This window comes from Trichechus manatus, unplaced genomic scaffold (assembly GCF_000243295.1).
Source record: "Trichechus manatus latirostris isolate Lorelei unplaced genomic scaffold, TriManLat1.0 scaffold00008, whole genome shotgun sequence".
In the NCBI taxonomy this organism is placed as follows: Eukaryota; Metazoa; Chordata; class Mammalia; order Sirenia; family Trichechidae; genus Trichechus; species Trichechus manatus.
This window is the reverse complement of record NW_004443944.1, coordinates 32,158,587-32,172,105: the sequence shown is the minus strand read 5'-3', so window position 1 is coordinate 32,172,105 and position 13,519 is coordinate 32,158,587. Positions and strand designations below refer to the sequence as shown.

Below are 13,519 nucleotides of genomic sequence, written 5' to 3'. Positions count from 1 at the left end.
CTGATTGGTGGCCAGTGAGGAGAGACGAGAAGAAAGGCCAGTTCCCTCTCTCTGCATCCCCATCCTCATTGCCTGGCAAACCTAGAAAGGGGCTCCGAGACACCAGGCTACTGGGCAGGGTGCCCAATATTCCCCAGACACTAAGTTCTCCAGAGCTTAGAAAGGGTGACAGGAAGCCTGTGGGAAAGTTCTGAAAGGGATATCTTCTGCACTGTGCTGATGCAACTGGCAAAGGGACTGGGGTGGCAACCTACAAGTAACTCTGGGGCCAATTCCCCCCGTAAAATGCTGCTTCCTTCTGGGGTCTTTTGCCCTCAAGTGCTCCATGTCCAAAGCAGTCCCTCCCTCCTCCTTTGCACCCCAAACTCTCCCCACTCCCTTGTCTGGTGCTGATTGGTGCTAGATGCTGTGGAGAAAAGAGCACTGGGCTGAGACTCAGCAGTGTGGCTTCAGTTCTCAGCTCTATCACTGGCTTGCTTGGGGTGAATCTATCCCCCCTGTAAAATGAAGGGGATTGTCTCAAAGGGCTCCTACTAGTGTTGCAGCATGAGGATGAATAACTCACACATGGAGGAAATGAGTGACTACCTGGACTCTCTTTCTCTAGGGATATCCAGGATGTGGAGAGCCCAAAGGTAAGGTGAGAGGCGACATTCTGGAGTAGAAGGACTTGTTGCCACAAAAGAGTCTGAGCCTTCCCCACCTCAAAGCCTGCTGAGCCTGCAGGATTCCAGGGGAAAGGAAAATGGGCACATCTGCGACCCAGGGCAAGCTCTTTAAAGGGGCCAGACCTTGTAGAGCTCCCCGCCTTTGTGGCCTCAACCTTCTCACCCCAACACCACCTCTAACTAGCCTCCAACTAGTCCAGACAAGTCCTGGGTATTTTCAGCCACCTTTATCTGATCAGAAATGTTTGGAATTCCACAGCAGAAGGCAACAGCTTCGGAGGATTTGGGGATGGGAGCAAATCCCTGCAACACCCTTCCCCCAACCCCCTGGTACATGTGAAGGCTCACACGCACACCCCATGTAACCAGAAACTCAGAGCTGAACCCTCGGGGTAGCATTTCCAACATTCCCGTTCCTTCTAGTCTTCTCCCCTTTTCATCTCCGCCCCACTCACCCCACTCCCATCAAGGTGCAGAATAGCAAGATGACTGAAAAGGTGCCAGGAGAGATGGAACACCAGTCTGCAGCAGAGGCTGAAGGAGGGCTCCCAGAGGTTTGCTGTTTACCCCTGAGCACCAATACATTGCAGAAGACAATCATGACCACTACCACCAGGAGATCAGAAGCAACTCATGGTCCCTCCTGATACGACACATGGCCTGCCCAGAAATCTTAGAGTGTCACAATCTGCAGTCCACGGTGATGTCTAGTTCAACCCCTCCCTGAACAGATGGGGAAACTGAGACTCAGAGGAGGTGAGGGGACTCCAGGACCATAGACAGGGACAGGGCAGAGCCTGGTCCCAGGCCTCCTGACCCCTGGAGTCAGCCAGTGTGGGTTCCAACCCCAGCTTTGGGACTGCTTGGCTGCAGGACTTGGGGACGAGACCTGGTTTTCCAGCTGTAAAATGAGAACAGCTGTACCTCCTTCACAGGCTTGCAACAAGAATTAAATGGACCGTGGTAAGTGCTCAATATATGTTAGCTGTTACTACTTTTTTTATAGCCCAAAATGAGTGGCCCCATTTGTGCGTCTCATGCTGCCTCTCATTATTTGCAGCTGTCAACAAAGAATAACAGCTAATATTTAGTGAACCCTTGCTTGAATGCTCACAAAATTCTGCAGATAGGTGCTGTCCCACTTAACAGTGAGGAAACTAAGACTCAGAGAGGTGATGAGACTTTGCCTGAGGTCACCGGTTACTGAGTGAGGCTGTCTGACTCCATAAACCAAACCCATTGCCACTGAGTCAATTCCAACTCATAGTGACCCTACAGGACAGAGTAGAATTGCCCCCATAGGGTTTCCAAGGAGCGCCTGGTGGACTCCAACTGTGCACCTTTTTGTTAGCAGCTGAACTTTTAACCGCTATGCTACCAGGGTTTCCTCTGCCTCCATAGCACATTAAATTTGCCAGTGCAAGAGGACAGATGAAGAGGAACTTTACTAAATCCATTCTTCCCCTTTACATCCACCTACCCACCCACCCATCCAGTATTTACTGAGAATCTGTTACTCTTAGGCTCAGGGGCTGCCATGGTGAGCAAGAAAAGACAGTGGTTCCTGCCCTATGGATCGTGCAAACTGGCAGGAAAGATAGGCATTGCTTAATTGATGACACATAGAGCCCGGAAGTGCTGTGAGGTGGGGGGGTGGGGTGGTAGAGAACAGAGAGCTATGGCTGGGTAGGACAGGAGGGAGCCTATTTGGGGAAGGGGGTAAAGGTGGAGACTAGAAGGATGGGTGGAAGTGGGCTGGCCCTGGCTCCTTTCTCTGTTTAATTGTGAATGGCCACACAGACTTAATAGAGCTGCAGCCAACTCTGGTTGTGAAAAATGGCTGAAATAGGGCAGTGGTCAAACTGCATGTTTCTGGATACCTCAGTCTGGGCCCTGAAGTCCCAGGGTTCTCGAGGAAGTCAGAGATGACTTCGAGGGCAGGGAAGGGACATGCCCCCTGGTTCCCTGGGTGGCTCATGGGGTGGAAAAGGGAAGGGTGTGCTGATGGCTGTTCTGTGCACGTCCCCAACCCCCACCCGGCCCCTGCAAGGCCAGTTCGTGCAAGGTCCCTCTATCTAGTCATTATCTTGGAAACAAAAGTGATGCCAAATAACTTTGGTGGAAGTTAGCTGAGTTCTCTAGGACAGAACGTGACCCCTTTGTGAGGCAGGCTGACCTGGGAAGTTGCAGAAGGACCAGGCAAGCTGCCCTGCTTAGCTCGGAACATTCATTCAACAAATCTTTATGACAGGCCCACTAAGTGTCAGGCACTGTGCTAAGCACTGAGGATAAAGCAGTGAATAAATCAGATGACAATTCCTTCCTGCATGAGTTTATAATCTAATGGGAAGAGACAGGCAACAAGCAAATGTGTAAGATGGTGATAAGCGCTAAAAAGACAAATAAACGTGTGAAAAAGGGAATAGAGAGAAACATGGAAGAGGGTAGGACTAGAATCCATGGTCAGGGAACAGTTCTTGAGGAGGTGACATTTGATCAGAGACCTGAATAAAGTGAGAGAACAGGCACTGCAATGACCTGAGGAAAAGGCAGCATGAATAGCAAGTACAAAGGCTCTGAGGCAGGAATATGCTTGGGGTGCTCCGGGAGTAGGAGTGCCACCAGCTAAGGCTGAAGCCAGGTAAATGAGAAGAGACCAGTAGGTAATGAGGTCTGGAAGTGGCCAAGGGCAGATCGTGCAGGCTTCACAGGCCATTGAAGGACTTGGGCTTTTCCTGAGTAACATGTGCACTGAGGGTTCTGAGTAGGGGAGGAACATAATCTGACTTTGGTTCTATCAGGGCTCCTCTGCTTCTGGGTGGGGATGTCCAGGGGGGCGGGCAGAAGCAAGGGGTCTAGTGAGGAGTGGATGCACTCATCCACGAGAAATATGTTTGGGATGGTGCCAGGGAAGGTGGTGAGAAGCAATCAGATCCAGAATTTATTTTTAAAAGTAGAATTGAAAGGATCTGCTGCTGTGGATGTGGAAGTGGACTTCCAAAATGTGGACTGTGGGAGCGGCTTGCCTCTCTGGCCCTGTTTCCCATCTACAAAAGGCAGGGAAAGAGGCTCTTGTGGATTTTTTCCCAGCTTGATAACTATGGTGACCCAGAGGAAGAAAGAGACAAAACCATTTCTGCTACTCTCATAGAGGCAAAGCCATTTGCTCACCAGGCCCTGAAGGCGGGATGGCATTAAGAGAAGGAAGGCAGGGGCTGGACAGAGACAGTGAGGCAAAAGGAAGGCAGGGGTCTGCCTAGGCTGTGGCTGTCCCTCTTTCAGTAGACACATCACCCAAACTCCAGCACTTGCAGGGCCATGGAGTAGCCAGACTGGGAAGTGGGGGCAAGGGAGCTTGCTTTATATTAGAAGGGAAGGGGCATCAGAACTGTGTGTCCAGGGCCTACTAGACAGAAGGTGCTCAGTGAATGAATGAATAAGGCAATGCCAGGAGTCCAGGATGTGTACAAGAACTTCCCAAGTCCTTCCAAATTAACAAGAGGTAAGCCTGGTCCAGGGATTCCTCCTCTCCTGTCACTCATTCCTCCTCTCCTGTCACTCCTTACGGATCCATACCATTCAAGGCTGAGTCTCAAGTTCCCATTCTTTGTGAACGGGAGACTACAAGGTCTGAAATCACCAAAGCAGAATTTTAGAGCTGCAAGGAAGCACAGACAGACCTGGTCCACTCTATCCACAATTTCAGCCATCACTGTTTTGGTCTTATCCAGGTACTACCTAGTATTATTAGTATTTTTCTTTCAATTAACTCTTGACTCACGTTTTAAAAATTTAAATAAATGTACTGAAAATGCTTAATCCACCCTCCCCCACCCCAACCTGTTTCTTCTGCATCTTTTCTTGGTTTAATAAATGGTAGCTTCATCCTTCCTGGTGCTGAAGCCAACCTTGGGAGTCATCCTTAAATCCTCTCTAGCTCTCATCTGGCAGTAACTCTTTGGGTCTATATTAAAAATTTATCTAGAATTCCACCACATTTCACCACCTCTACTGCTATGATTTGGTCCAAGCCAACATCATTTCTTGCCTGGATTATTGTAACAGCCTCCTCACTGGTCTCCCAGCCAGCTTCTTACCTTGCTTTTCTTTAGTCCCTTCACCACACAGCAGCCAGAGGGATCCTTGTAAAAAGCAAAGTCAGATCCTGTCCATCCTCCGCTCAAAACCCTCCACTGCCTTCTCCTCTCACTCAGAGGAAGAGGCAAAGTAGTTCACCATGGTTCTCACATACCTTCATCTTCTACCACCTTCTCCTCTGCTCACCCTGCTCTAGCCACACACATCTCCTCTGCTCTTCCTTAAACATGCCAAGCATACCTCTCGCCTTGGCAGTGGCCTCGCTAGGGTTGGTGTCACCCAGTGTGGTAATACATGGCGTCACCCTCTCCCCCCATGGACCTCCTCCCATACCAGACCATACAGAATTCTTAGTAATGTTTTTTGTACTAATGTTACTCGTAAATTGTTAATTCCCATATATCACTCCATCTTTTCCTTTAATTATTACTTCATTCTCAAAAAAATTGATATAAGTTCACAAATACTAATTACCACAATATTGTAGCTAAAACACCAGAAAATCTGACAAAACCAGACTATAAAAACACCAGCAGCAAAGTAAACAACAGCACTGGCTACGTTATTCGAAGCATCATTGTATATAATTGGGTAACAATGACAGCTCTGACTGGAAGGCATTACATGGTTCAAAAAGTAAATCAGCAGAGAGTTTTAGCCTTATAGGTATACTGATACATGTAACCTGGGCTTATGAAAAATGTTTTTGTTGTTATAACTAACTACAGGGATATTTTTTATAAAAAAATAATAAATTTCTGCTGAAACACTGCACAAAAATTTTATAGACAGTCATTTTGGTGTCACCTCCTGACACCGCCTGACCATGTCACCCGGTGCAGGTGATACTCCCTAGTGACACCACTGTACCTTGGGGCCTCTGCCTGGAATGTGCTTACCACAGACCACTCACTACATGGCTCACTCCTTCAGGTTATGCAGCTCTCTGCTCACATGTCTCCTCTTCAGAGAGGCCTTTCCGAACCACTCTTCATTCAACAAACAACACCAAAGGCTGCCTAGCCCCACACCTTAATCAATGTCTTCTTAGAATGTAAACTCCCTGAAGGCAGGTTATCTCCAGTAGCTAGAATGGTGCTTGGCACTCAGTAAACCAAACCAAACCAGCTGCCCTGGAGTCGATTCCAACTCATGGCGACCCCATATGTGCAGAGTAGAACTGCTCCATAGGGTTTTCAAGGCTGTGACCTTTTGGAAGCAGATCACCAGGCTCTTCTTTCAAAGCATCTCTGGGTGGGTTCAAACTGCCAACCTTTTGATTAGTAGTTGAGTGCTTAACCATGTGCGCCACCCAGGGCCTCCTTGGCATATAGTAGACAGCAAGTATTTGATGAGTGGATAAATGAAATGAAAAGGCAACTTATTACTACCATAAACAGAAAACCAGTATTACTTGCCATAGATGGGAAGAAACATAAAAATGTTCATTTGCGTATCACCTAAAAGTTATCTTGAAGATCAATGGAACACAAACTGATCTTGGTCTAACACCATTTATAGAGGAGATACCTGAGGCCCAGGGCAGGAGAAAGCTCAGGCCAGAGTCAGCCAGCCAGGAGGCTAGTCCAGAGCACCCACACAGGTGCCCAATTCACTGCTTTGGAACCAAAGGCCCTCCCTGCAGAGTGTGGACAAACAGACCAAATCTTGGGAAAGGTACAGCTGGGTTGGACCAACAGAGCCTGTCTTAGGGGCCAGGAGAGTCCTCCCCTGGGCCAAGCACAGAGCTGGCAGTTCTGCTGAAGAGAACAAAGGCCAAAGGAGGAGTATGCCAGGCTGGAGAAGTGTGCCAGGCTGGAGGAATCTCGTGGGGCTGCATCGTGGGAGACGGGCATGTACGAACCTGTAGGTGAGGTCCATGGAGACCAGACAGCTGAGAGTAGAAATAAAAACAGGCTAGGTCCCAAAGGGTGGCAGCTTCAATCCCGTAAACATGAGACAGGCATGGGGGTTCAGGTGCCGCCTGGGGGCCCAGCTGAGCTCAGGGGGAGGATGGGACCTTCCCAGTCTCCTCTGCCAGTGATGATGGCTCTAAGCTGAGCTGAGTAGAGGCACCACCAACCCTGCTACTATTCACACCAAGCACCAGGTGTTAAGGGGGGAAGAGGAACAGCCACCCTCCCAGTCCCCACATTCCAAATGGTTTCTTCCAGAACCATCCCCTGTCCCAGCCAGCTCCGCCCACATGGGTCCTTCTGGATTTGATCCCCATTTGGAAGGGACCATCTTTTCCCACCCCATGTGGCTCAGCAAACAAAGCTGCAGGTGCAGGGGGTGAAGCTAGAGTTGCAACTGCCAGGCCAGCAATGCCTGACCTACATCTCCATGGTTGGTTGCATGCAAAGAAAAATACCAGGGATTTCCGTTGGTGTTCACCAGATGCAGCTGCCGAGGGAAGGCTAGGCCTTCTGAAGGCATGTTGTGACTAGGGCAAGACGGGTGGTGACTGGCTGGGATAGGCGAGGAGGCTGGCCTCCAAATTGTTTCCTGGCTTTGGGGACCTCCTTAGATTTCAGAGACTCTATCAAGTATTTATCTTTTCTCTACCAAGGTCTTTCACTGAAACTTCTTTTTTCCCCCCTTCCTTTATTATCTTTCCTAAGAATTTAAAAAAAGAGAAAGAAGGAAAAAGCAAACAAGATTCTATTTGGAGAAAGCTTCCCAAACTAGGGTTGTTCTAATTGTAAACCAGCCAGCACTGGAGCGAGGCTTTAGTTCTTCATAGAAAAAAGGCAATTTAAAAGTTTTGCATGGTACTATGAATAGGACACAGGGCCTTAAGAGTTGGGAAACGTGTGTTTAACCCTGTTCTGCGGTAGCTCAATCTGGCTATGGGCATGTCAATTAAGCACCATGGGCCTCAGTTTTCTCCAGCTCCGAAGAGCTACGATTCTTTCCCTAGGTCTTTTTTTTCTTCCCTCTCAAGGGAGCAGTGGAGTGTAAGGAAAAAGTAAGCTGTCTTAGGAGACAAGAGACCTGCATTCAAATCCCAGCATTGCCATCAACCTCACTGTGTGGCCTTGGGCAAGTCACTTCACTTCTTGAGGGAACCTCACTTTCTTAATATGTAAACCAAGGACTCTAAAGTACATTAAAAACAAACAAACAAAAAACACTACAGGAAGCCTTTGGTGTTATTATGCCTCCCTTATATTGTTCACCCCTTAGCATATCCTTGTCTCTCAAAGGGTCTGCTCTTTAGCGGGCATCGCCCCACTCACGAACTCCTGTCCTTGAGAATTAGCAACTTCCAAGAGCTGTGCCATAGGAACCAGAATAGTCTCTGGGCTCTCAACCCCCTTGTGAGGTCATATAATATCGCTGCTATTTACTGAATGTCTTGTACGTGTCATGTGTGTATGTGTTTAAAATTCATCTTTTACAGGTGAGGAAATGGAAGTGCACAAAGCTGAATTCACTTGCTGAAGATACTGTAGACACAAAATGGAGGAGGTGGGCTTGGAACCCAGGTCTGTCTGAATGTAGAGGCTGCGTTCTTCCCACTACAGAAATGTGGAGGCAGCATGGGTGGTAGAAAGGGCTTGGGATTTAAAGTCAGAAGACCTCAGTTCCTTCTACAGTAAGAGGAAACCCCGTCTACCTCCTAGCATGATCAGAGGCTCAATGAGTTAATGTGTGTGGACACAAAGAAGCACTAGCAAACTTTAGTTAACAATCCCGTGCTATCACTTCGTGACCTAAGCCTGGGTTTCTCCACATTCCAAAGGAAAGCTGAAGGCACAAGCTGTAACATCTAAGGGATATTCTGGTCCCACTTCTCTGTCTTTCATCCTACAAAATCTCGATCTCTCTTCCTGGCTCATCCTCCTAGGCTCCCTTTTATCTGGAGCCTCTAGGCCACCCAGCACACAGGGCCCACAGTGCTCTCTCCCTAAGAGGCTGTAGGGTAGAGGGGATCAGGGTTCCAACTCTGCTACTTACTTGCTATGCAACTTTGGGCTGGTCACTTAAACTCTAGCCTCAGGTTCCACATTTGGAAAATGGGCATAATAAGACCTACCTCATAGTGCTCCATAAATGTTTGCTGGCTCTATGATTACATTCTGCTTCCTCTCTCCTCTGAACTCCTCTAACACTTGTGGTCTTTTCCATTTACTCTGCCACCTTCAGTCTCATGATCTAAGTTGTTGAGAGCCAGGCCTGCACTTTTACGTCTCTTCTCTCCCCACTGGAGCAGTGAGCACATGACAAGTATTCAAAAAGCACCTGGGAGATGGATCCTTTCTGAGGTGCTATCAGTGGGGACCATCACCAATGATCCCCACCAATCCTCGGATATCATGTGGCAGCCCACTCTTTGGGCTACACTGTGCTAAGCACTGGGAGTAAGGAGTAAATGCAGGCTACAGGCCTACTCCTCTAAAGCAGTCATTGTGAGGTAGAGAAGCCAGGCTCACCCTTTGGAAAGGGCACCAAACAGTATGGCTCATTCCTTCACCAGGGCAAACTCGCACCCATTAAATCACTGAATGCCTGCAATAGATATTCAAACGACTGCCTCTCCTGTCCCTTGATGGCTGTTATGGACTGAATTATGTCCTCCCAAAATATGTGTTGTAAATCCTAACTTCTATGCCATTTGGGACTGGGTTGTCTTTGTTATGTTAGTAAGGCAAGATCAGTGTAGATGTGAGTTGCATCAATCTCTTTTGAGATATAAAAGAGATTAAACAAGCAAGAGAAGCAGAGACCAGGAAGAGACCTGTCAAGCCACATGAAGACTGCCTAGGAGCAGAAGCTAAAAGAGACAGGGACTTTCCTCCAGAGCCGACAGAGAAAGCCTTCCCCTAGAATTTGGACTTCTAGCCTCATAACTGTGAGAAAATAAATTTCTGTTTGTTAAGGCCACAGACTTGCGATATTTCTTTTATAGCAGCACTAGATAACTAAGACTCTACCTACCTACCTACTTATCTATCTATGTATTGCAACTGGAGCGCTGGGTGGACTAAGTTCTCTCAACGGAACCCCAATTAGATTTGGAAACTAATTTACTTTACAGACCATAGACCTCAGATTGGACATGTATGGGTTCCCACTGGGACGCCACAGCTTCCTGGCTGTGTGTTTTCATGGCCAGTCACTCTCTCTGGGCCCAATTCCTCGTCTGCATTAGACTCTAAGACCATCTATGATTTCCTCCTGAGAGGCCGTCAAGGGTGCTCTTTAGGAGCACAGGTGTTGAAGGATTCAAACCTGGGTTTAAATCCCAGCTCTGCCCCTTACTAGCTGGCCAGTTACCATGCCACACTATTTAACCTTTCTGAGTTTTAGTTTTCTCATCTGAAAACCTTCCTTGCTGGGTAAGTACGAGGAATGTCAGCTAATGTGCCTGTGTTTGGCACACAGTAACAATTTCACTTGATACATGAAAGTGTTATCTTTGTATCCAGGGCCTGGACTAGAAGGCACTCAATAAAGGTGCTGAACACTAGTGGAAGGGGTGCACAGAGAAAAAGATACTCCTGTAAACTAGTACCACCATAGATCTGGCAATACCTATTAAAACCATAAAGGTACACAACCTTTGGCCCAGCAATTTCACTTCTAAGGATTTATCCCCTACAGAAATACTGTATTCGCACATGTGCCAAATGACAAACATACAAGGCTATTCATTGAGTAACCCGTTGCCATTGAGTTGATTCCGACTCATAGTGACCCTACAGGCCAGAGAAGAACTTCCCCACAGGGTTTCCAAGAGTGGCCGGTGGATCCGAACTGCTGACCTTTTGGTTAGCAGCAGAGCTCTTCACCACTGCGCCACCAGAGCTCATACACTGAGTACCACTATTACAACGACAAACGACTGGAAAAAAACGGAGTGTCTACCAAAGGAAACTGGTTAAATAAACTACAGGACAGTCTACTGTATAGAATATTACGCAGTGGTTAAGAGCTCGGCTGCCAACCAAAAGGTCAGCAGTTTGAATCTACCAGCTGCTCCTTGGAAACTCTATGGGACAGTTCTACTCTGTCCTATATGGTCGCTATGAGTGGGAATCAACTTGACAGAAACAAGTTTTTTTTTTTTTTATTAAAAAGAAAGAGAAAGCTCTGTATGGACTGATATGGAATGATCTCCAAGAGACATTGTTAAGAAAGAAAAGCAAGGTACCAAATTTTGTATAGCACATGACCATTTGTGTTAAAAAGAGGGAAACAGACAGGTGTTTGCTTGCATCCACAGTCTATTATCCCAGGAATGGAACTGGGTGGCTGGGAAGCAGGGGTGGGAAGGAGACATTTGTTCCTTTTGAATTTTGAACCACATGAATATATTATCTATTCCAAGAAAATAAATAAAAAATTTAAAAGGATGGGGGAAGGGAGGACATATGAGAAAGAGGAGAGAGAGACTGTCCCATGAGAAGTGGTGGGACTCCTCAGAGAGACTCTTTGGCCAGTTATTACAATATCAGAGAAAAATGACAACCTTGGTATTTGGGTATTTGCATCCTGTGACACCAAAATAACACCACTACTGTGTGACCAACTGCACTATGGTTGCCACCACCTCTGACTCTTTGTCCCTGTACGTCGTTAAGCTGAGAGAGGGCCAGGATACATGATGAGGTTCATCTATCCACTAGGTTAAGCCTGTCAAGGTAGAATAATAGGGAAAGAAGGTTCAGGTTAAAATAAAAATTATCTCCAGATGGCCCTGGAAGAAAAAAGGGAGGGGAAGGAACCTAGTCATGGTGGGAGTGGGAAGTCAGGCTTTAGGTAAAGTGCCTGCAACTAAGACCGCCCCCCCCACCCCCAACCCTGCTTTCATCTCCTAATTCCCCTGCCACCTTCTTTCCTGGTTTCCTTAACGATTAATCTCCCTATATGCTAAGACTACTCTATCAGGGACTCCTGAAGTAGATGGAGACCAAACTGGCTCTGGAAGAAATACAAATGGCTAATAAAACATAAGACGTTCTACCTCACAAGTAACCTTGGAAATAATCCTTGGATATTTATAATTTTTTCTTATGAGAATATTTAAACATATACAAAAGTAGACAGAATGGCAAAGTAAACTACCACGTACCTATTACTCAGCTTCAATAATTATCAATTTGGTGCTAGCCTGATTTCATCTGTTCTCCAACCACTCTCAGCCCTGTATAATTCTGAAGCAAATCCCAGCCATATTTCAGTATGCATTTGTAAAAATAAGGAATCTTAAAGGGGGGGCGACCCACAACCACAATGCCATTATTGTGCCCTGCCCTAAAACAAAAAAAATCCAACAAAAATCTTGTTCCAAGTTTTAAATACATAAAGAATTTGATCAAAGCTCTTTCCTAAAGAGGGCACCTTTGTTCAATATGAAATATTAATGCAGCGTATATAATAAGCTCTAGGTACAAGTCAAGTCATAAATAATTCAAATTTGCAGACTTGTAGAACCTACTGAAATAGAAGTATTCCACAAAGAAAAATACTAAGATGACATGAGAGTCAATTCCAGATCTATTAAGGACTTAAATGTGAAAGGCAAAACTTTAAAATTTTTAGAAAAAAATACAGACAAATGTCTTTAGGACCACAGGATAAGGATTTCTTCAAGACAAAGGGTATAAATCATAAGAGAAAAGACCAATAAGCTCAACTACATAAATCATATGAAGAAAGTGAAAAAGCAAACTACAAACTGAGAGATTATATTTGTAACACATGAGACAAAAGGTCAGTATTTAGAATATATATTTAAAAAATCCTACAAATCCATAAGAAAAAGCCAAATCAAAAGAAAAAGGAGCAAAAGACCTTAACAGGTATTTCACAAAAGAGGAAACATGAATGGCCAATAGATGTAAGAAAAGCTTCTCAACCCCAATGGTAATCTGAGAAATGCAAATTAAAACCACAAGATATCATCTCACACTCACCAGCTCCATAAAAATTTAAAACCCTGACCATACTGAGCATTAGCAAAGATGTAAAGCAATGGAAACTCAAGTACTGCTAGTGCCAGTGTAAATTCATACAAACACATAGGAAAACCAAAAACCAGTTGCTTTGGAGTTGATTCCAACTCATGGTGACACCGTGTATGTCAGAATAGAACTGTGCTCCATAAGGGTTTTCAATGGCTGATTTTTCAGTAGACCACCAGGCCTTTCTTCCGAGGAGCCTCTGGGTGGACTCACACCTCCAACCTTTAGGTTAGCAGCCAAGAGTGTTAACCTTTTGTACCACCCGGGGACTCTAGCTTGATCAAGCAATTCTACTCCAGGGTATATACCCTACAGCAACGATATCCAAGGGTGGTCTCAGGACCAGCAGCAGCAGCATGACAGGGATCTTGTTAAAAACGCAAATTCTCAGGGTCCCACCCCAGACCTACTGAATTCAGCCACTCTGGGGTGGAGTCCAGCATTACCAGTGTTTTAACAAGCCCTGCAGGAGACTCTGATGGGCCCATAAAGTTTGGGAACCATTGCCCTAGAGAAACTCATGAAAGGTGGATGCACAGGAGACACACACAGAATGTTCATAATTGCACTGTTTGAAATAGCAAAAACAAGGGAACAACCCAAATAACCACTGACAGTAGAATGGATACATAACTTGAGACATAATCATACAAAGGGACATGAAAATGAATGAGCCACAGTTATACACACAATGTGGATGAATGTCACAATGCTGACTGAAAAGAGCAAGCTGCAGATGAATATGCACAGTATGATATTTAAATGAAGTTTAAAAGCATG

General features: G+C 46.0%; 1 protein-coding gene across 3 annotated transcripts in view; it reads right to left on the bottom strand.

Annotated features, from left to right (window-relative positions):
• The window catches only part of BCL2L1 (BCL2 like 1), a 49,875-nt gene that overhangs the window by 12,033 nt on the left and 24,323 nt on the right, over window positions 1-13,519 (bottom strand). The window lies entirely within an intron of this gene.